We start from the raw sequence: 23684 nt of genomic DNA, 5'->3' as shown, positions 1-23684 counted from the left end.
GGGCTCTAATCTGATAGGACTGGTGTCCTTATAAGAAAAAGGAGACACAGAGAGCTCTCTTTCTGTGTGTGCACAGAGTTAAGGCCATGTGAGGACACAGTGAGAAGGTGGCTGTCTACAGCCAGGAAGAAAGGCCTCATCAGAAACCAACCCAGATGGCACCTTGATTTTACACTGCTGGGCTTCAGAACTGTGAGAAAATAAACTTCTATTGTTTAAGCCACCTGCCCTGTGGTATTTTGTTATGTCAGCTTGAGTAGACTACCACAACCATTAAGTTATGAAAATAAGCTTATTTTATCTACACGTCAATATCCCCCATTGAACTACATTGGATATTGACCACCTCTATGATTCAGGCTAGTTTTCAATTCAGAGATTTACTGCCATCAGATTTTTTTTTAATCATGATATCATAGCTTATTATAGCAAAATTAAATACCCAAATCCATCTGCTAGGCACAGTGGAAGCTATGGATTGAGAAAATCAAGGAGTCAGGCAAAGTGGAAGGAATTATCATCGCTGCTTGGACTTGGCAGTGAAATAATCCCGGAGAAATTCCATCTTTCTATGATGAAATCAGGCTCTATGTGTGCTCCTGTAATGACATGATACACAAGTATTCAGCCCTGCAAACAGCTTGGATAGCACTTTGTGGAACAAAATGGATGCAATTGGATTAGAGGTATCAATATATTTTATTGGGATTTTAATGTGGGAAAGGGTAATTGCAGGGTAGTAGAGGAGAGACAGAGAAGTGAGAATACAGAAGGAAAGACATGAGAGACAGTTTCCAAGGCGTGGGTTAAAGCTTTGCCATGTCAGCTGGCAGGGCCAGAGCAAGAAGAAAGAGCAGAAAGTTGAGCTGTTTAACGGGAGTCTCCTTAATTAGGACCAACTGTGGGTGAGGAATGCTGACTCGGCTGGCCACAATTTGTTTGAGTTTTCTCTAGTTTCAGAGATTTCCCTTTTCGTCTGCCCCAAGCCTTTGCCCTCCTCTACTTCTTTCACAGGAGTGGGAATGAAAAAACAAGGCACCTTCCTCTCTTTTTCAGATGTTTCCAAGTCAGGAAATTGAAATCCTTCAAAGAGTAAAAGATAACTGAGAATCTCAAGAAAAGCAAAAAATTCTCAGGGATATCATCGAATTCACCTTCAAAGGATAAAAGGCAGTCCTCTGGAGCGAGCTCTGGTGTACTGAGTACGTACTTCTGTCTCCACTAGTCGGTATTACTACAGTTGAGTTAGTGTACTTGTCTCAGCCTCAACTTCCCCAAGTATAAACAGGTAACTCAACACCCGCTAAACAAATTCTTTAGAAAGTCTGAACATCAAGAAAAATGATTTTGATTCTTAACTTGGTCAAGAAAACATCTTGAGGAAAACTAAAAAGTCACAAAATTAAGGTGTCAATTGATGTGACTGACCTTATTTTGAGTTTCCGTATTTTTATTGGAGAGGGCCTGAAGGAGGCTCTAAGAATAGTCCGTAGGATTCTGTTCAGAACCAACATTTTTTCTGCTCTTTCTAAAACACACATAGATGACCCATTTTAAAGATTTTTGGAAAGGGATGAAAATGATATTTGATTTTAAATTTCATGAGGTACTTCCTACTGCCTCCCCACTGTCTCACCCATATTCTTCCTGCAGTGTTTCCTTAGGAGTCCACTGCACAATTCCAAAATCCCTAGCTGATTGAAAAGAAATGTAGAATAGTGTCTGCATTTCTGCACCTTCTCTAAACCAATAAGGAAGTAAGAGATAATTGACAATACTCTGAAAAGTAGGAAAAGTTTGGCTTAAGGGTCAAACTTTTGAGTAGGGGTTGGCCAGATAGTAAATATTTATAAGGCTTTTCAGGCCATAAAGTCTCTGTCACAACTACTCAGTTCTGCCATTGTAGCACAAAAGCAGCCATAGATAGTATGTAAACAAATGAATCCAGCTGTGTTCCAATAGAACTTTATTTATGGACACTGAAATTTGAATTTCATATAATTTTCATGTGTCACAAAATATTGTTCTTCTTTTGTTTCTTCCAATCATTTAAAAATGTGAAATCCACTCTTAGCTTGCAGGCCACAAGAAAACAGGCAGTGGACTGCATTTGGCCAAGCAGGCCAAAGATCACCAGCCCTGGGGCTAGATCAAAAAAAGGCCCCCTAAAAATGAAAAGAAATAACAATTCCATAACTGACAAGTCCTGGCCAAAAAAGCAACTCTGGGCTAAGAATGACTTCTTGGATTTCCACTTTTATTACTTCTGATCTAACCTGCTCAATTTTCAAGTCAAAACAAGATTTTTCTACTACTGATTCAGTTTTTTGGGTTTTTTGTTCGTTTGTTTTCTTTGAGACGGGGTCTCACTCTGTCACCTAGCTGGAATGAAGCGGTACGAACACAGCTCATTGCAGCCTCAAGCTCCAGAGCTCAAGAGATCCTCCCACCTCAGCCTCCTGAGTAGGTGGGACTATATGTGGGTGCCACCATGCCCAGCTAATATTTTTTAAAAAATTTTTTTGTAGAGACAAGGTCTCACTATGTCACCCAGGCTGGTCTTGAACTCCTGTCCTGAAGTTATCCTCCCACCTTGGCTTACCAAAGTGCTGGGATTCCAGGCATGAATCACTGAGCATGGCCTCTGATTTAGTTTTGACTCAGAAAAAAAGGAAGACGTTGGAAAAGAAAAGAGAAGAAAAAGAAAAAAAGAAGCATTAGTATTGCTTGTACCTCATTGCCAACCCTCCATTCTGGAAGTAGGAAAGTAGGCAATGCCTTGAAGTGGGATGGAATTCAAACATGTATGTAGTTTTTAGAATGACTTATATAGGGTTGACAAAAGCAAAAACCATTTTTGGTCAGAAGCACAAATTCTTCTACACAGGTTGGAAGAAGTGGTATGGAGTGTATATGGCCTGTATATGTTCCTGATGCATAAAGCAACAAATAAAAGTCCACTTTATTAAACTAACAAGCTGCCATTCATCTTCAGATCTCAGATCACCCTGTGAGCACAAAGTGAGTATTGAAAGAGGTAAAAGGGATAGGAATCAGGCCCCAAATTCATACTACTAGGCTGAGGAATCTGTGCAACTCTGAGCAGTTTCTGGCAGCTCTAAAAGATCCAGGCCAGACTGCTGGTGTGAAATGCTGATCTGGCTATAAACACCTCCAGCCACTGAGCTACTCTCTCTTCGCGGAATGAAGCTTCCCACCACAAACCAAATGAATTGCCAGGCGTTCCCTCTGAACTCATTACTCCCCGCTTTTTGACTTCTTTGTATCACATTCAGTTTTCTCACTCCAGAATCCCTGGCCTTCCATTATCACCTTCTTTTTCTCTTTATTAAATAAGAAGTCCACTTTCCAACGTCTTCTTTAGTGTTTCTACAAAAGCTGAGGAGATCATCTTTTTTCTATTCACAGTCTCCTTATTCAGTCAAAAAAAATATTTAAATCCTGACTCAAGACAGACAGCAACAGCAAGCTTTTCTGCTGTAATTACCAGAATGCTGTCCACATTCAATCTACTAAAAACAAACAAACAAAAGGGAACATCAGAAAGGAAAGCTGCCAGCAAAACAGAAACAAATACAAATTCCAAATACTAAAACCTAAAGAGAAGAATATTGGATACTAATTCCTCAAGTCTGTCTGCTTGCACACTACTATACTGAACTACATGGTGCCATGTTAGTTAGAGAGAAGTGCCTCTCTAGGTCCAGAGGCTTGAGCATGTGGGAGGATCTATTCAGGATACAGGCAAGGTATGTGACACAATGACCCTTTGTAATGCACATAAAGAGACTCCCATCCAAATCCACAGATTCACCATAACCACTCCGTTATCAAAGTATTTGTTGCAAGTTAAGCTACTTGATTTATTTTCCATTTCAAAAATAATACTGAGAAACCAACTCAGCACAGAATGCAAACATTTCTCTCTGGAATTCACACCCTATTGAGGTCCCCAGGGAGAAATTCAGTGAACAACTTTGGATGAAGAATGTTACTCTAATACAAATCAAATGCAGGGTCACCACACAAAAAGAACTCTTGTCCCTACACTAAATGCAAAGGAAAAGGAATACTTCAGGCTGGTTGTGGAGAGTTATTAATAAGGTAAAAGATGAGGCTGTTTTCCAGGTTATATAAACGTTTAAAAAATAATTTTCTTTTTAAAAAAAATTTAACCTACTTATTTATTTATTTATTTATTTATTTAGAGGCTAGGTTATGAGACTGGTTAATTTTTATATTTTTGGTAGAGAGGGGGTTTCACCATGTTGCCAAGGCTAGTCTCGAACCCCTTGGCCTTGAGCTATCCACCCACCTGGGCCTCCCAAAGTGCTGGGATTACAGGTGTGAACCACCATGCCCAACCACCAGGTTATATAAACTTTTGATATAGCTTCAGCAATCCCTAGTAGGATTATTTTGAAGTTTTGATCTCAGTGGCTTGGCTAGATTTCCTAATTCCGGTAACTTTTGTAACTCCTTTTCATGCCCTATCCTCATTTAAGTTCAAAACTAAAAACAGCAATGATAGAGGTGGAAGCAGCCACAGGGGCAGGAGTACCAGATGATAAGTTTTCTCTTTTTACTTGTCCACAAAGAACAATAACCTCAGAATCTGAAGGAACTTCAGTGTATTGCAAGGGAAACTTACCAATTTGTTACTGGGGGAGTTTATTCAATCCCTCAACTAGCACCCTGATATCATTATTTCAAAAGAAATGGTCCCGAGGAGGTAGGAGAATTTAAGGACACACTTCATTACTGAACAATTTTTAATCTGTGTGAATCCAACTGTCAGGATTTCCATTGTAGCAAAGCAATCCATGTAAGAGTCTGAGATTGCTCTGTGGAAAGTTGCTGTTCACTTAATCATCAGGCAGGCTGGGATCCAACTCAACATTAGCTATTACTTATACCCATCCAGTCAAGCATAACCAACATAACCTCTGCATTGCTGGACAAGCATGCAGCAGTGTCCTGCATGAAATCAAAGGAAAATCTGCAGTTTTACTAAACAGACTCATGGCTCTCTGGAAAACCACCTTAAATAATTTAGGAACTTGAGAAGGTAACCAAATGATATTAATGAACACTCACGACCTCTGCATCACACTTTTCAAAATTAGGAACGCTGAATCCTGGGTGATGGCCCTCCTTCAGTATGTGAAGTTGATGCAATATCTAGCTCACTAGTTTGCTTGTTATCTGCCTCTAAGCTTGCATCAAACCAAACCAGTTTCTCTACTTCTTCACCAACTAATGCACTGTGGAAACCCGGTGTTTCTTAAATACTTGTTATTGAAAGGCATCTTTTTGTTTTTAATTTTTATTTTTTTGAGATGGAGTCTCGCTCTGTCGCCCAGGCTGGAGTGCAGTGGCGTGATCTCGACTCACTGCAAGCTCCACCTCCCAAGTTCACGCCTTTCTCCTGCTTCAGCCTCCCGAGTAGCTGGGACTACAGGTGCCCGCCACCACACCTGGCTAATTTTTTGTATTTTTTAGTAGCGACTGGGTTTCACTGTGTTAGCCACGATGGTCTTGATCTCCTGACCTTGTGATCCGCCCGCCTTGGCCTCCCAAAGTGCTGAGATTACAGGCGTGAGCCACTGAGCCTGGCCTAAAAGGCATCTTTAATGTGCTGCCTTTCATAATGACACAAAAGGGCATGCATTTTACATTATACTTCTAGTGGAGCTGCCAGATGTATGCTAATCAATGCAAATAATCCAATCTTTTTTTGGGGGGAACATCACTAGATATCATTATTATAACAATATTTACCATATGTTCAGCACTTAAATATGTATGCCAAGCACTTTGCTGGGCACTTAACATACATGTATAAACTCATTTAAGCTTCATATTAATTCCGAGTTAGATATGGCTTCCATTTTACTTACAACAAGAACTGAAACTTAAGACAGATAAAGTTACATGCCCAAGGGCCCACAGCTAGTAAGAAGAAAACAAAGTTATTGTAATATCAAGATCTGTCTGACTCTAAAGACTGTTTTTAACCACTGCATGTACGACAAATACTTCCATCATGAGAGAGATAAATGAAGTTAGGGGTGGTCACAGAATAGCAAAACTAAATTAGGCATTTACTCAGATCACTTGGGGACCATATGGGATTACTTCTGCAGTGCATTATTTGGCAGCTTTCCAAACGGTGTTCCACTGGAGGGTGAAGATCACTTATGCATCCCTAGGGACTCTTTCCACAAAAAGGTAGTCTCCAGGTCAAATTTAATTTGTGTCTGCTCCGTCACTTCTACCCTGCGCCTCAGTAGTTACTGACGTTTGGGATTTAGAATTGTGAAAAAGAAATTAGGTTAGTTCCTAGATCTCAAAAAGCCTGCAAACTAAAACACAATTTGCTTGAAAGAGTGACATGCTCCAAGTATCTGAAGGGCTTTAGCAAAAAGAATAATGTAGGACAGGCTATGTAGCTTGACAGAAAGCTTACATATTTGCTCAGGTTGGTTCCTACAGTTTCCAAAGGCAAATCAGTGTACTTCCTTAAATATGATCACCACCAAATAAAATGTCAACATCACATGCCTGTAGTAGAATGGGAAGAAAACAAATTGATGTCAGGGTGTCAGCTGAAGAGCAGCTATTGATAATTTAACTGACTTCGCACGTGGTGGGACAGACACTCTCTTTGGACTGGCCATTCTAGCATCTTTCCTCTTTAGGAAAACTTATCAAGGACCCTATCTGGCCCCAAACACGTTACTTTGTTAAGGAAGTCTATGCAACTTGTGGGTAAGAATCCAAACATCACTCCCTCATGGTGAGGACAAGAAAAAAACTGCTGGATGAGTCCCCACAAGTGGGGCCACCATACTGAGACATATGGACGGGGGCAGGAGGCCCTGTGGCCCTTGAGGGTGTTGGATGGACCAAGAGGGATGCTATGCGTGGGTGCAGCCAACAGCTTTCCACAACCACCTGGGAACCGGCTGCATCATCTTCATGATGTCTCATTCCACCGCAACTAGGCTGGCCAGGTAGCAACAGTGGGCTTTTGCTTTGGACAGCCCTGTCTTTCTTTTCAGGCTTGGGTTAGTCTTCCAAGTCAAAGACATCAATGCTCTGATGCCGCAAAGCTTAGGCTTTGGGGTCAACCTTCTGGTGCCTTGTTGGATGAAAATGAACTCAGAATAGTTTCCCAGGTCAATGGCAGATGCCCCTGGTCAGCTGATTTGGGGGAATGTCATTTGATGACAGCACTGGAGATGTAGTGTATGGTATGAACTATAATACTGTGCAATCTATATCAAGACAGAATATCAAATATCGAAACTGAAAGAAGGCAGAATACAGCGGCTCATGCCTGTAATTCCAGCAAAAGCAGAAGAATCGCTTGAGGCCAGGAGTTCGAGACCAGCCTTAGTGAGACCTCATCTCTACTAAAAAATTAGCTGGGCGTGGTGGCGAGCACCTATAGTCCCAGCTGTTCAAGAAGTTGAGGAAGGAAGACAGCTTGAGCCTAGAAGTTAAGAGGTTACAGTGAGCTATGATTTATGGATTGTGCCACTGCACTCCACTCTAGCCTGGGTGACAGAGCAAGTCAGTCGAAAGAAAAAAGAAAAAGAAAAAAGAAAGAAACGGAAAGAAGCCTCTAAAAACTTCTTGCCTTCAGAGATCTTGAGGAGAGACTGCTTTTTCAGATGTTCAATGGCATGTACCACACGAAAGTCAAGCTGCAGGGGCAGGCTGTTGAACAGAGAGTTAATGGGGATTGCTTCTTTGTCCAAACATTATGACATTGTGGGATGGTTAGAACCATAAGTACCGCATAGGTCCGTATAACAGTAGGGCTCTTGTGGACGGCCTACTTTAACATACTCCTATGCCAGACCTGCCACTATTATTGTGACCACAGAAGGAAACTTTTGGGGCTAAGAGAGAATCATTTTCTGATCAATCGCAAAGAAAGCCAAAGTAGTGGGGAGAAAGAAAGAAAGAGAGAAAAGAATTGCTCATTAATTCTTTGCCCTTTTCCAGATACCTGGAGAAGCAAGTATAAAAAATGTGGGATGTGTTGGAGAAGAAAACCTATTGGTCTGGAGAAGGAATTTTTCTTCAGGGTGAAAATGCAGAGAATTTCTACATATTGAGTCACATGAAGGCAAAATATCGACTAAAAAGCTAAGCAGCAAGGAAGTAGGGATTTTAAGGCATTATGAAGGAGACTGCAGAGTCTTCCCCACCTGGCAGCAACCCAGGACATCATCAGCCTATTTGGCCAGAGAGATCAAATGTTTAGTTATGAAATGTAGAGGACCCTGAGACACTTCTCGTGCCCTGTGTTGCTATTTTGTAGGGAGCTATAAAACAATATGAAGAGTTGGTAAAATGGTTTTGTTCCACAATTAGCAAGGAAGTATGGAGCATTCAGGGAACTAAGCTTTTTAAATGTCTGAGAATATGATTATAGTGCTACAGACTACAAAAAGTCTAGAAAAACACATGAGAACTGAAGATTTAAATATTTTTATATAGGCTCTGCATTATGCCCATATTTGTTTATTTTTTCCCCTAATTTTCAGTCTGTTACTTGGAACATTGCTCCTTAGTAGTAATTAAACTGTTAAGTGGCAACTTTTTCATGCTGGATCTATTCTGCCCACCCTACACCACTTTTTTTTTGAGACAGAGTTTCACTCAGTCACCAGGCTGGAGTGTGATGGTGCAACCACAGCTCACTGCAATCTCTGACTCCCTGGTTCAAGCCATTCTCCCGCCTCAGCCTCCGGAGTAGCTGGGATTACAGGCGTGCACCACCAAGCCCAGCTAATTTTTTTGTATTTTTAGTAGAGACGGGGTTTCACCATGTTGGCCAGGATGGTCTCCATCTCCTGACCTTGTGATCCACCCACCTCAGCCTTCCAAAGTGCTGGGATTACAGGTGTGAGCCACCGCGCCCGGCCCACAACTTTTTTTTAAAGCTTTTTCTTCTAGGAGCCTCTTCTCCATGTCAGGCATAAGGAGGAGGTTTATTTTAATGACTTTCACCTTCCAGGTCTTTCCAGACATAAAGGAACTAATGTGTAAGTGCATTAATTGCCAAATCTCACAAGCCACACTGCTATGATTCTTGTCGTACAGACTCTAAATAAAATCGAACTAAGAATGCAAGTTTTCCTAGCCTATATCCGGTCATGGAAACCAGTTTAGTACCTATCCTGTACCAATGTTGATAGCCAATCATTACTGCCCTTTCAAGTAACAATAAAAACTAAGTTAAGCTAAAATAAATATATCTTTCCTCTTCCTCCTCCTCTTTCTCTTCTTCCTGTTCCTCCTCTTCTTCCTCCTCCTTTTCTTCTTCTTGTCTTTCTTCTTCTTTTTTTTGAGACAAGAGTCTCAGTCTGTTGCCCAGGCTGGAGTGCAGTGGTGTAATCATGGCTCACTGCAGCCTTGACCTCCTGGGCTCAAGTGATCCTCTTGCCTCAGGCACCCATGTAACTGGGAACACAGGCATGTGCCACCATGCCTGGCTAATTTTTAAATTTTTTATAGAGAGGGGGCCTCAATTTGTTGCCCAGGCTGGGGAAATAAGCTATTATCTTAAGTTTTTAAATGTTTTTATGCAAAATATTTAATTGTTATTTTAGTAATAAGAGAGTATTTGTTGATTCTTTCTAGTGTTGCTGCAAAATGTTGAAATGTGTATAAAATGTCAACTGGGGCATATTTAAGGCAAGATATTAAGTAACATGTTGTCTTTACTCTGAATTCTTATTACTGATGTCTAAAGGCACTAATTTCTCTAAAGTTGTATCTCAAAGTATCTAAAGTCATTCCTCTGTTCCTGACTGGCATTTTCAAACATTATACCTGATATTACATATTCTTTAACATTGTAGCATAATTCCATTGTTTGAGACAAATTATGTATATGGGTTTATTGCTAATTTATTGGGAAGGTCCATTGTACATGTTGAATGAAACACATTATTTCCCTATTTTAAAAAACTGGTTTAGTTAATATAACAGGACAAAATAAAATCATATTCTATGGTACAAATAACATAAAATATAAAATTTCCTAGCATAGATCATAGGATTAAAAAGGTAAAAGCAGATAGAGCAGAAGATAGTTATGTCTAGTTTGATCCTGCTGCCTCATCACTCGTGAGCCACATGGAGAGAACTTTTCGCCTGCATTTGTAGGCTACCAGCTGTCTCTGCTTTCAACTACTACACTCATCGCCTCTCCACCTTACCTCCCATTTACTCCCCCACTCATTGGAACTTGGCTTTCATTTCCACTGCTTCACTGAAATCTCTTTGGCAAGGGTTACCAAAGATCTCTATATTGCTAATTCAACTAGGACTTTTTCATCCTTTCTGACATCTGTCTTGCATTTAACACTGTCAGTCACTCCTTGAAATTCTTCCCTCTGTCAGCCTCAGTGACAGCATTCTCTTTCTGTTGCTGCTTATCCAGATTCCTTCTTCTTCCTCTGCCCACCTTTTACACTTTGGTCTTTCATTATATGTGGTTCTTGACTTACTGGTGTTCCTCTTCTACCTATTCCCTTGGGAGTCCTGTCCCATTGGCAAACATGATGGCAGAGTATCTTCCTGCATACGGTATAAGAGGTTGGGTAGAAGGGTCTGACACAGAGTAGATTCTCAATAAATACTTGTTGAACGAATCAAGGGGTTATAGTAAAATATTTTCCCCAGAATAGACGTGATTAGAGAATCTTAGGGTCTGTGGCAGGAAAGAAGGCAATACAGAAAAACAACATTTGCTAAGTGCTTTCTTCAAAGCAACTTTATCCCACTGCAAGTTCCCAGATTCCAGCTTTCCTTCACTTTCCCCTTCTTTGGGTAGTCATCTGCCAGCAGAATGACAATGTATCTACTTCTGGCAAAGAGTTTTCTTGGGTTTCTGTAGTTGGGAAAGTCACATCAGGACTTTATTGGTCTCTTCTTTTGTGTAACAGCAATAATCATATGCACATTTACCCACCAAACAGAAGCCAGCCCTTTATGTAACCCCCAGTGTGTTTCTGGAACGTCCTCCTATGCAGAGTTTGCCTAGCACAGCTTAAAAATTGCAAGGAGGATGCAGAATGTGCTGTGGAATTGTTTGTGTGTAAAACTGTTTGACCTCTCATGATGAGAGCTTCTTGAGAGCCTGAAGCCCTGTCATTTCTGTGGAAAACATTTATCCTGGCCAACTCAAACACACGGTGTTCGAGTTGAGCACTGTTATTTTGAAGGAATCACTGGAGAAGCACTATTGAGGTAAAACATTACAAGAATCCATTTCTCTAATAAGGACATTTGAAAGATACACTACACATTCTTATACCAACTTTAACCACTCTTCAATCCCAGACAGCAGTCAAACATAAGGTCACCAAATTTTCCTATCATACAGTGGATAGTAGAATTTAATTAAATAGGGGGCTTCTCTAGTTACCCAATTATGGGCTGAAATTTAATATGGCACAATTGCCTCTGCTTTTTACGTTTATGAAATATGCAATGTAGTTCTTACAGGGGCTCATCAATCCTGTCTCCTAGGATAAACTGCAGTATGTATGCCACAGTGGCTCCAAAATAGACCATTTTAAACGTGTTTATGTGATGGTTTTTTCTCTGAAAAGCCACGGCTAAGATATGTGAAGGCCCTTCCTCAGGGAAGTTTCCTTTGGGAAGCTTCCTTCCAAAGCTTTCTCTGCTTGGGGGATGTGAGTTTCCAACTCATTCTCGGATCCCAGACAGAGCTGAGATACTGTACAAGGTAACCTTTAATTTGAGCCCCTCTTTCCCCTCAAAACAACCCCCACATTCTTTCCTAATGTAAAGATTTCCAATAACAGCACAAAACTAGCAGTTAATAATAGGTCCCAACATGTAAATTACAGTGGTCTCCAAAAATAAAGCTTCATGGGGGAAAAATTTGCAAGTTACCACTGTGAGGTAGATGCAGTAAAGAACAGTTTCCTCACACCATGGAAATCTGGATGTCTTTGCACAACTGGCAGACAAATATTCTGAACACAGTCCTTAGAAATGATTTTTTTGGTGTAAACCAAATTATGACTTTTCCCTACCTCGCCTCTCTGTCTCCTTCTCCTCAACGAACCTTACAATTAAACACCCAAAGCTTGTTCCTAAGTCTTTCTTTACATTTCTAGAGAGCAATTAAAAAAAAAAAAAAGGCAAAGCTGTAATCCGTTACCTTCTTAGCACTTTGTCTAAGGTGATGACTGGGACCATGTGTTATTTGTGAAGTTTTCTTTCTTGCCAACCAGCCCATAAATGCTTACATCCTTGAGATCCTTAGAATAAGAGTGCTTGTTAAGGATTTCAAAAGAAGTGCTCCCAAGAGGCCCTCTTAATTCATACATTCTGAATAGCTTCCTCCCCCACTAAGATTCTCTACTCTTTTTATTAATACTACCAAGGAACACTGGGCAGGTTTGTCCAAAGAAATCCATTTAGAAATTCCATGGAATAGAAAGTTCACTTGTCTCTTTAATTCAGGTCTTAAGGAAGGTTGAGTTGTCACCCTCACCATGGGGGGGATCAGTGATCCGGCCTTGGAGGGCTTTGTAATTTTTATAGACCTCTTGCCTTCATCTTTATTTCAGAATTAACCGCCTTCTTATCTTAAGTCATTTAGTTCATGGACTGCTTACTCTTGGTGAAATATCTTTGTTGAGGACTCTGAAGGTTTTCACTTCAGAGAACAGGACAGCTGAATACCACATTGTGCATGGAGGTCAAAGGTCGGCACTGGAGAGAAAACCCAGCTAATGCATTGTGAAAGACCTTCATTTTTATGGGTGAGTTTTCCATGCATGTGAAAGTAAGCACATCTCTCACCTATTACAAAGCTTTGAACAAAAAAAGAACGAAAAGAAAAAGGAATCTTAATTCTTAACCAATAAGTGGATGAAGTAAAGATCTTATTCCAGAGAAACAAACCATTCACAGGTGTTCAGGCAAGGTAAAAAGCCACTCATGACATGCCCCAGGCATGACATCCTGCCCACTTACAGATGAAGAATGAATGCAGGAAAGAATAACAGGGAACTGAAAGGATTTAAACTTCTCAAACCTTCACCTGCAAATGCCAGCTTTACCAAACATTTTTGAAAGGCAGATGTTCTACTCAGTTTTTACAGAATCAGGTATTGAAGTGTCTATAGTGCTTTGCAAATATTAATACCTGACCATTTTCGTAACCGGTTATTGCTTTCAACACCCCATGAGATTTGGATTGCCATATTTCTGTATCAAATCCTTACTGATGCACTTTCCATTCAGACAAAATTCCATTCTCTCTAAACTGTCTTATACCCATTATGTGCCTCTCAACTGCCAGTGAACTTCATTCTTCTTCAAAGGGGGGAAACTAAGGCTGGAAGATTTGCCCTCAGTCGTGGAACAAATCAGTGAAAAAGCCAGCATTAGATGTTTAGGTGCTTTATCTCTTCAGTGCTTAAAAATGCGCTCCAACCTGGGCTGGATATCAAACATATACTTAGCAGGACATCAATCCTTTTCCTGGCTTCTCTGACATGTTATTTTACATATGCTTTCCTCAAGATGCCTCCTGCCACATCACCTCCCCTAGGTTGGAAGGCAGAACAGTTTTTGTTATCTAAAGATACATATCTTAGAGAAAAATAACAATTTTGAGAACACAGGAAATGACTGGCTAGGAAATTACTTTTGGTATTAACATGCTTTTCTTGGGCAACTATGAGTGAAATTCCTGTTCTGAGGCTTTATGATCAGTCTAGGACTTTTGGCATAATCCTTAAAGAAGTCAAAAGAAGGAAGATTGAAATTTAAAGAAGAGAAAGTTAATCAAAATCAAACTGGTTTTGTTTCTAGAGGAGATGCCTTCAGGCAATAGACAGAAATAAAAACATCCTGCTCTTTCTTCCATCCTGTTCTGACACAGGGTAGATCCAGACCACTTTTCAATTTAGTAAAGGGGTCCTCACAACTTCACCCCACCCTCCAGCCCTCCTCCAATCTCAGAAAGGCAGGCGGGCCAAAAATTCCTGCCTGCCTTTCTGAGATTTGGAGGTGACAGCCCCTCTGGGCATCAACCAAGTGGTAGGTGTGAGTAAATATAAGTTTCATCAATTATTACTCCAAAGAGTTGAAAATGAATAAATACAAGCTATGACTTGGTCACTAAAAATATGTCCTCTGTCTCACTTAGGGAGAGCTTATTTAGATCTCATACAGATTTGGAGAAAGAAAGACACAGAAAAGACTTAATTTGGTGGCTTGCAAGCCCTTTTTTAAGAAGAGCAATAGTTTTTACTAACACTTTAACCGGAAGTCCTCAATGTATGAAACAGGTAAACACAGGGCTGCTCTGTTTGAAAAGGAGGCAGAGGCACCAAGTCCACCTGCCCCTCTTCCTCCACTCCCCACCCTGACTTGGTCAACTCTCATACCATGAACAGTTTATCTCAGTCATTTCTCCCCTATCACTGATGCACCAAGTCATCCAGGCAGATGGGTGTTTTTCTGCTTTGGGAGACTTCCGGGGAAGGGCTTTTCATACCTTCCTTAGGCATTCATTACATGTAAAACCCTTGCAGCAGTAGGTCTTATAAAAAATTACACAGAAGGTTGCCAGTGAACCTCAGTGTCATTCAAAGTACTAAGACCAATAGAGTTTTTCCTGATACACTTCTGCTTTTCCAACTTGAGTCTTCACACCCATACCTACAGTGCATTATCAAGTCCAGTGTCAGTTTCTTTAAGATGGAGCAAAATTTTAACAACATAAAGCAATCTGAAAGCGAAATCCTCTAGAGTTTTATAATCTCCTCTAACCTTTCCAGTCCTACATAAAACTCAGCAATATGCCTTTTCTCTTCTTTTCATTTTGGAGACAGAATTGCTCTGTTGCTCAGCTGGAGTGCATCTCGATGTCATAGGCTCAAGTGATCCTCCAACCTCAGCCTCCTGAGTAGCTGGGACCACAGGTATGGGTCACCATGCCTAGCTAATTTTGCTTTTTCTTTTCTGGAGAGACTGGGTCTTGCCATGTTGCCCAGGCTAGCAATTTCCCTTTTGAAACATCCAATATAGTCTTTATGGAAACAACTTTCTTTTTATGTTCGTATTTCATCAATTTATGTAATAATTAAATTATCCAAGTTCAACTGGCATAAACAGGTTTGGGAGCAAATGCAATTCTAGGAAAGCATTCAACTTGATTGGTGGAGCAGAAGGATGCAGGCACACTTGAGAGTAGCCTGTTGGCAACCTGTGCTCCGTGTGCAGAAGGCACACAGTCAGAGGGAACAGTGAGCAAGTTGGTGCAAAGGCTGTGCTCTATCTGATGCCCAGAACCATTTTGGAAAGACAAAAGTGAAATTCACAAGGCTGAAGACATCATCACAGCTCCCCTTCTGACTTTTGCTGCTTTTCAATATATTTCTCTTTGCTTCACTTCTGAATATTTTGCTAAATGGGGATGAGGAAGTGAGGCTAATAACTGTTATTGCTGATTCATTGGGCTGAAATCACATGGCCAGCATTATTTAACTTTATGACATTATTTCACTGGTAGAATTATTCTCGGTTAGAAAGAGTCTTTTTCTTTTTTTGAAATGGAGTCTCACTCTGTTGTCCAGGCTGGAGTGCAGTGGCATGATTTCAGCTCACTACAACCTCCGCCTCCCAGGTTCAAGCAATTCTCCTGCGTCAGCCTCCTGAGTAGCTGGGATTGTAGGCACCTGCCACCACACCTGGCTAATTTTTGTATTTTTAATAGAGACAAGGTTTCACCATGTTGGCCAGGCTGGTCTCGAACTCCTGACCTCAAGTGATCTGCCTGCCTCGGCCTCCCAAAGTGCTAGGATTACAGGCGTGAGCCACCGCACTGGGCCAGAGAGAGTCTTAGTTCAACTTTATAAAAGGGACGTGGGGTAGCTAAGAGCCCTACCCGAGCAGACTACTATGTCAAAACCAGACACCAAACCCAGGAGTCCCAGCTTCTTTAGGGGGCTCCTGTAGGCTCCACTGTCTCCCTGGCAAAGCAAATTTTTTTCCAGGGTCTTGTGGACTCTCTGGGGATCAAAGCTGCTTTTACAATGAATAGCTCTGTGCAAATTCCCAGAATTAGTTTCTCAGATAGCAGGAATGCTCCTAAACGAGGTTGCGCATGAGTAAGCAATGATTTCCTCCCTCCTGCAAGAGGCTCATGGCTAGTTTCTCAGACAGAGGACGTGACTGGCCACTTTTGCCCCCTGAGGTTCTGAGGCCAGGGGTAGAGCTTGGTGGAGGCTGGTAGGTTCCCTGCTGAGGTAACTGAAGTGCAGCAGCCCAGATTCCATCTCCCTTTCTAAACACTCCACACATGCGAATGCTGGAGGAGCACAGCTTTGCCAGGGATTTCCATGTGAAAACCCCAAAAAAGAAACAACTTGAAATATCATGGCAAACATGAGATGCACCCATAAAAGATGAAAGCAATTGCTATAAACCACGTGAAAAGCTGGTGTTATTACATATACCTCCTCCTTCACACTGAATTCATAAGAGTGAGAGGAGGACCCTTTTAATGGGACAAGGAAAATTAATAAATTAACATACTGCTCATATACTGCAAAGGTAATAATTCCAAAACACATTATGAGCACTGAGAAGAGTAGTCTTTATGAAGTTTTCTCAGAGAGCTGCCTTTCCAGGGAAGGCAATCAACAATCTTCCCCAGGACCAGCTCAACACTAGCCTAGAAGGCATCTGCAAAGTTGTTAGGCATGAATCCCATATATTGGGGACCCACTCCGGTGGGGTTGCCATAAGGAGCTCTGGGTTCTGGAAGAAGGATCCCAGGATAAGCATTCAGTGACAGCTGGCACAGGAATCTGAGTTGGCAACCCAGGACCTGGAAACTACAAGGATGTTTACCTAGAACTTATGAAGAGAGAAGCTTAAATGGGGGAAAAACAGTACAAATTATGGGCACCAAATACATATATAATATAGGAAATGGGAAGAAATGGCAGAAACTTCCAGAACATGAATGTGTAGCATAATGTAAACAAGAGATTTCATTAGGGAACTTTTTCCAGACAAGAGTGAGGCATCCATTTCCAGGGATCTGATTATCCACTCAAGCACTGCCCTTCAACCACATATCAGAGGGAATAAATAGGAGCAGGGTCTAGGATGTGTACCCTGGAACACCCTCTGCTGTCTTCGCCACTGTGTCTAGGGGCAAAATTCCAGAAATCCATGGCACCCAAGAATAAATCCCAAGTATGTGTTCTCCTTCAGGGCTTTTGAGCCACAATTCCACCCCCTGGCAGAAATACTACTTCTGTTTTAAAGCTGTTAAAAACCTATTTTTAAAATCATACAGTTGGCAGATCACCAAAATCAAAACTTGATAGTCTAGTATAGTCTTATAGAAGAATTTAAAATAATCCATGAGAAAATGTTCCAAGCCTGAAAAAATAACACTTTCACACACACACCCGCACACAGGCAGGACCATGTGTGTGCGCACTGGGGCAACTGCTTGCACAGTCCCAAGAATGGGGGCCCAGGAGGATGGTAAAGATGACAGAGTGGGATGGGCCATATGTTCCAATTTCTTTATACATTACCTATTGATCCACTGCCCCATCAATTCTCTTCAAGATTTATCTCAGGCCCAGGGCTCTTCTTCTTCCTCCATACCTGAAAGTCTCCCTTCTTCCTGAATAGTGTCTCCAAATTTCTTCATTTTTATTTTTTTGAGACAGGGTCACACAGGCTGGAGTGCGCTGGCATGATTAGAGCTCACTGCAGCCTCGACCTCCTGGGCCCAAGTGACCCTCCCACCTCAGCCTCCCGAGTAGCTGGAACTAATTTTTTGTTTGGCTAATTTTTTGTATTTTTTTGTAGAGATGGAGGTTTCCCCATGTTTCCCAGGCTGGTCTTGAACTCCTAGGCTCAAGCGATCCACCTGCCTCAGCCTCCCAAAGTGCTGGGATTACAGGCATGAGACACTGGACCTAGTCATTCTCTCCAAATTTCAATGCAGTCTACATTTGAACTTCCGTGAGTTTCCCACACTCACTGCCCTCCTAATGTGCTGCTCCTTGACCTGGGCATAAATCTTCCTTTACATTTCTGACTTGCTTACTTCCTATTTCCAGCTACTGTTATTCCCCAATAACTGTTAAATACCCAATTCTATTACAAGTTAATCATAGTGTGGATTGGAATAGGTTGTCTTTTGTTATGTTTTTAGTGATTAACAGAATTTCTTGGCACATAATAGGCAATGAATAAATACTTGCTGGTGGATTTGCTTCCATTTTATGTACCTGTTATGTTTCAGGTGACATGATTTAACCTAATCGGAAGGGCTTTGTGTGTGACATGATACAACATAAATATGGTATGTCCAAAGCTGCACTGCTATATTAGTTCTTACAATGGTATCCTATCAGCTATTTTTTGTTATCATCAAAAGATCATTACTAAGTTCCACATATACAACACTTGGATAAAATCCCCTAGCCCCTAGAAACTTATAATTGGACAAAACTATCACCATATGGTGAGTAAATATGGGGAAAATATATATAGATATGTCTAAAAGCAAGGCAAGGCATGGTGGCTCACACCTGTAGTCCCAGCAGTTTCGGAGGCTGAGATGGGTGGATTGCTTGAGCCCAGGAGTTAGAGAACAGCCTGGACAACATGGCGAAACCCTGCCTCTACAAAAAAAAAAAAAATAGCTGAGCGTGGTGGCATGCACCTGCAGTCCCAGCTGCTTGGAGGCTGAGGTGGGAGGATTGCTTGAGGCTGGAAGGCAGAGGTGGCAATGAACGGTGATCGCGCCACTGAACTCTAACATGAGTGACAAAGCCAGACCCTCTCAAAATAAATAAATACAATAAAAGTAACTTCCCTGAAGGCTGGGGAGCCTCATTAGCAGCTCTTCTTTCTAGGAAATGACCATCCCAAAAGAAACTTGATTTTCAAGCTTGTAGAAAGTACCCAGCTCTTTAGATTTACATTTAGTCTAGGGAGGAATGGCTGTATAGCCAGCCAGAGCTGGGTTTGAATTTCTGCTCCACTACTTACTGACTGACTTAGGACAGGCACTTTCCCTCCCTGAACATATGTGCGCATCAGAAAAATGGTCACGTCACCATTAGCCTTTCAGGGCAGCTGGCAGAGTAAATAAGGTAACAAAGAAAACACCTATAAAGCACCCAGCTTGGTACCCAGGAAATCAGAAGTGGATACACAACTTTCCTCTTCTCCCCTCTTTTGAATAACTCATCCATTATTCAAATGGCACCTGCAACAACACACTAAGTAGGAAAACTGGTTCGTGAGAAAATTCATACTTGCTGTATATCCTTTGTAAGTCCATGGGTTATATCAAGCATTCCTTGATTATGCTCAATACTTAAGGACCAGTGGCCAGGCTGTTGTATATGTGTGTACATATGCATGGATATTTGATATTCTTTCTTTTTCAATATTTCTTACCCAATCATGAGTCAGAGCCTTTATGGGATAAAGGCTTCCTAAGATGTAAATGTCCAAGAATTGAGCATTTCTAGGAAATTCCTGAAGCATCCCAAGAAAGTTAGGCTGAGGATGAATTCTCACATCCTACACATGCTCCACAAGTGTAGAATTATTCGATTCTGCTTCGATGGAAAGGGCAAGGGCAAGGACAGCCTAAGGACAGTCTGTTATTCCATGAACTAAACATGAGCTGACACTGACACCCAGGTCCAGAGGAAACAAGTCAGTGACACTATCAAAGACCTCCAGATAGGATTCCTCCAGACAGCAGTGAAAAATTCATTCAGTTGTTTGTCTCAGAGGATTCTGTCTTAGATATGAAGTCTGTGTGACTGATGAAGGCACAGTGATGGTGGGTCTAGGCAGAGAAGTTGGAAGATGACACAGAACCTCTCAGTTGGGAAAAACTTCCCCATTTTTCCTCAAGCTCTTGTCCCTCGGGAAAACTCTTAGTTTCTCTTCAAAGCGCTAAAGAAAATGCTGCCTCCTCTAGGAAGCTCTCCAGGGCCACTCAAAGTATGGCGCCTGCTTGCTTGGCTTTCAGTTACTGCACGTATGACCTGGTATCACAGTTACTTGCTGCCTTCTGCCTCCTCCACCAGACTACATCCTCCTGCATTATCCCCTCTCACATTTCTCATGGGTTGAAATAATATATTTAAAGTATTTGCTAACATTGATTGATCTGTTTTCATTGCAAGAAAACATAGGTCCTAAATGCAGGGACTATGGTCTGCCTTACTGCTCACTATTCTATCCCCAGTACCCAGAACTTTGCCTGGCATCTGGGAAGTGCTCACTAGAGTTTGTTGAATGAATGAATGAATGAATGAATGAATGAATGAATGAATGAATAAGTAGAGGTCAGTTTCTTAGGGTTCTGTTTGTTTCTCCAGCACCCAGCATAGTGGCTGGCACAAAGTCGTCAGGGAGGAAAGGTTAAATGAACAAAATTGCGTTTTAAAAAATCATCTTTTAAGTTTTAAAAAGTGGTCTATTTTTATGTAAATTGCTATCCAAACCAGGAATGTATAAATATGCCATCCTCATTAGCATAGAATTTGGACTGAATAGAAACCTGAAGATGGGCAACGAAGAATTTAAGCAAAAATTAGAGATATATTCTAAGCTGGGAACTGTTCCATGTATTATACTCACAGGCATCCTCATTGGAGTCCTAGTAAGACGGAAGAAAAGATGCTAAAAAAACAATCTAAAGAATTTGGGAGAGACTCTTGCTTCTGGGAATGACTTCACGTGGTCATAATTTCACTTATCAAAGCCCACATGTTTAAAGCATTGTGCTCTTCATGTTTTCTCATTGTCATTTCATCCTAGTAAGGTAGATCAATCAGGAGCTATGCCCATTTTTTAGAGAGGAAAACTGAGGCTAGAGGCTATGCAATCTCTGTAAGGTCACAAAGCTAATTAGTAGTGGAGTGAGTTCTAAATCAGGTCAGCTGACTCCAAGTTTAGTAATCTTCCCACTCCCCACTGGTTGGGTGGCAATTATAATCTTCACTTCATTCCAACTACAGCCCCGGGCCAACTCCAAACCTTTGCTGAGGCCACCAATTACTCTCAACTTCTGCATCTTCAGCATTTAGTATTCCTGGGACCTCAATTGGTATTGGTAGGAATAGTCTCCTTATAGCATAGTAGTTAGGGGTTGGCTTTAGAGTCAGACAGACCTAGGTATGAGGACAAATCCCACTACTGTGATCTTTAGTATGTTTACTTAACCTCCCTGTGCCTCAGTTTCTTCAACTGTGAAATGGGATGATAATAATATATACCTCACATGGTTATTGTGAAGATTAAATGGAAAAATGGTTACAAAGCACTTAGTACAGGTTGTGTTTTACAGCCTCATGTTAAAATGAGAAAAGGTGATTAGCTGAGATGTTAGACACGGACTGTCCCCCCTATTAAGATGCCTTCTGCTCATTAAGTCCCCCCCTCATTCCTCCCAAGCTCAGGGCAGGGGCTTTGCAGGAAGAGGTTAATCCAGCAAGTGTGGTTTGCCTGTGGTGTGCGTGCCTAGCCCCATAAAACCCTCTAACGAGAGGCAGCTCGTTGGCTTGGCTGTCCCTAGGCATTCTGTCCTCTCACAGAGGCTGAGTTTGTGCCAAGCCGAAGCCCTCTGCCCCAGGGAGTCTCTGTGGGTTGAGTCAGGCAACTGTAGTGAACAAGTCTTGTTCCCACTGATCCCCAGGCTCTAGCTAAGGGTTCTTTCCAGGAGGGAGTCTAGGAGTGCTGAATGGGATAGATGCCTGGACTTCCTGCTTGGAAGACACTGAAGGACAGTGTTTGCTGAGACAGGAAGAGAGGGAGTCTCCAGGAGAGACCATAATGTTTGAGACACACAAGAACAGTGCTTGTGGGCACAGTCTTCCACAATAGATGGAAGAATCCCAGGCATCCAGACAAGAAAGACATCTGCTCTGAAACAATGAAGAGGCCATGGACTGATCACGGCTCACTCATCAAAAGCTGGTCATGGAGATACCTGAGGGCCAATTAAGTCATTCACCCAGATACCCTCACATCTTCCCAGTGCTGCCTCCTTTGGAGTTTAAGGGAAACCTGATCCTGGAGGGTAAGCATCTCTTTGATCCCTGCTGGCCTCAGCGAAACATCATTTACAGGGAAAGTTTTGAGCCCTCCCTAGAGCAAAGGCTTGGGCTAAGCTCTCCCTCTGTGGAGTGGAGCCAGGCTAGTTAAACTTTATATGTGAAGTGTGGCAATTTGAGGAATAACCTCCACTTTACAACATCCCCTGTCTCCTTGCCTACCAAGAGCAATTGGCCTGAAAGTCTTGGGCTTGGATGGAAAGGAAACCACAGGCCTAACCCAGCTCCACCCTAGCAGGCTGGGTAGGTGTAACATGACCTGCCCCTCAACCTGGGCTATGGCAGACAGGTACCTGCCCTGGCACACCTGCCCAGAAGTCTGTTTCTGGTAAGGAGGTAGGTGAGTATTCAATAGCTATGGCCCCAGGATAGGGCACTAAGCTCTCTTTATAAGGGCAGGTTCCCCTGAGATGGAGTTGGGTAGAGGAAGGAGGCAGGGAGAATATCAATTCAAAAGAAAGAATGGGGTAACCTAGAAAAGGCTGTTGAGTAGGAAGGAAAGAATGATAGGCTCAGAGAAAGAGCATTGGGGTCACTTAGAGGACTTGCACACCCTCTAGGCATTGGGGAAGCAAAGAATTTAAGAGTAGAAGCAGTGCAAATATTGTTTGGGTGGCAATTATAATTTTCCTTGGGCACACCCTATGTGAATCTGAAGTAGGCTCTAGTTGGGGTGGCAGAGGTGGAGGAAAGAGAGGAGGTTATGAATAGTTCCTTCCCTTCGCCTTCTCCAGGACCCTGTGAGCTGTCCAGGACTCAGCCCAGGATCTCACCTGAAGTCCCTACATGGGTCTATTCTCTGCTCATAAACTGGTTCCTTTTATGACACCACCATACCTACCAGTCATTTTGGCAAAGTGACCCCAAGGACCCAAGTCACATTCCAGGGGCTGCAGGGCTGCATTCTGTCATGCTATGGTAGGGGGAAAAAGTTTGGGGTCAGCGGGCCTCTGGCTTCCAAGGGGCTCCTGGTGCCCACGGTTTTACAGGGCAGGAACGGAGGCAGAAGATGCCTCTCTTTTCAGGCCTTGCCCAATGCTTTGCTTTTCCCCTAGACCTTTGTGTGCACAGTTGCAACTGAGCCCCTGGAAGGTAGTTGGGGCTCCCTTCCAGGCAATATGAGGAAGCAGGCGCATGTTACAGGGTGCAGGTCCGGGTTGTGTGAGGTTTGAGGTGGGAGTGGCCACAGCACCAGGCATAGGGCCCAGCCTCCAACTTCCCAGGTCTGCGGGAGGCTGAGGGGAAGGAGTGTGTATATGGAATGAGAATAGTGAGGTGGGAAGCCTCCCCTGCCCACCCCCCTGAAAAAAAACAGAAACCCCAGCCCCCTTTCTCAGGCCCGTGGAATTTCCTAATTCTCCCTTGGAAGTGCAGTTTCCAAGTCAGCTCAGAGAGTCCCAGGGCCAGCTGTGGTTACACTCACTTCCCCTTTATGAAGGAGCCTCTGTGCCTTGCCCTCACCTTACAAGACCA

At 42.2% G+C, this 23684-nt stretch overlaps 1 protein-coding gene and 1 long non-coding RNA gene across 14 annotated transcripts in view; one reads left to right on the top strand and one right to left on the bottom strand.

Moving 5' to 3' along the window:
• LOC123567441 (uncharacterized) overlaps positions 1-1202 on the top strand; it is a 64897-nt gene extending 63695 nt beyond the window's left edge. Inside the window, exon 3 of the long non-coding RNA XR_006690371.3 lies at positions 1057-1202. This is a non-coding gene — a long non-coding RNA (uncharacterized lncRNA). The remainder of the gene's footprint in view (positions 1-1056) is intronic.
• The window catches only part of NAV1 (neuron navigator 1), a 280412-nt gene that overhangs the window by 57080 nt on the left and 199648 nt on the right, over positions 1-23684 (bottom strand). The gene's annotated exons all lie outside the window — the stretch shown is intronic.

The sequence above is a fragment of the Macaca fascicularis genome, chromosome 1 (genome assembly GCF_037993035.2).
Source record: "Macaca fascicularis isolate 582-1 chromosome 1, T2T-MFA8v1.1".
NCBI lineage: Eukaryota > Metazoa > Chordata > Mammalia > Primates > Cercopithecidae > Macaca > Macaca fascicularis.
The sequence above is the reverse complement of the archived record's forward strand: the minus strand, read 5'-3'. Positions and strand labels throughout refer to the sequence as shown.